Genomic DNA, 747 nt, shown 5'->3' on the forward strand with positions numbered 1-747 from the left:
CTCTCTTCTCTTCTCCCACCCCCGGCTAGCGTGACACTGCAAGAGGCGGAGCTCTGATGTCAATCTCGGCAGTACCACTGTTTAAAACATCAAGAAACTTCGCGAACATCTCTGCCCAAATAGACCACAACAACAACAAAAAAGGAGCAATTCCGACCAAGCACAACTTTCAACCTGGGCCGACATTTGGATGCAATATGATCTTCTAGTGGTATCTTTGATTATCTTTTTCTGAAAAGCAATCTGAATAAGATACCATACGATGGAACTTTATTTATCCCAGGAGGGAAATTGTTCTGGCAACAGTCAATAGACAATAGGTGCAGGAGGAGGCCATTCAGCCCTTCGAGCCAGCACCGCCATTCAATGTGATCATGGCTGATCATAAAACACAAAATACATGAAACGTTAAATTAAAGTGACGAGTGGAAAAGATTGGGGATGTGCAAAGATTGGGGAGGGGGAGGAGGGGGGTCAGTCTCAGTCTATCCCACTACAGAAGAGGGAGGGGTTGTACAGTTTGATAGCCGCAGGGAAGAAGGATCTCCTGTGGCGTTCTCTCCTGCATCCTGGTGGAACGCCCATAATTGCACAAGTAGCTCCCATTTGAAGAAATGTTATGGTTCTGGGAAGTATGTCGATAATCTGTGCTCCAAACCTGCACAGGCAACAAATGACAGATCCTTGATAGGCAACTGAACCATCCTACCACAACCAGAGAGCAGTCCTGAACTGCTATCTACCTCA

Source organism: Rhinoraja longicauda, chromosome 4, assembly GCF_053455715.1.
Source record: "Rhinoraja longicauda isolate Sanriku21f chromosome 4, sRhiLon1.1, whole genome shotgun sequence".
Lineage (NCBI taxonomy): Eukaryota > Metazoa > Chordata > Chondrichthyes > Rajiformes > Arhynchobatidae > Rhinoraja > Rhinoraja longicauda.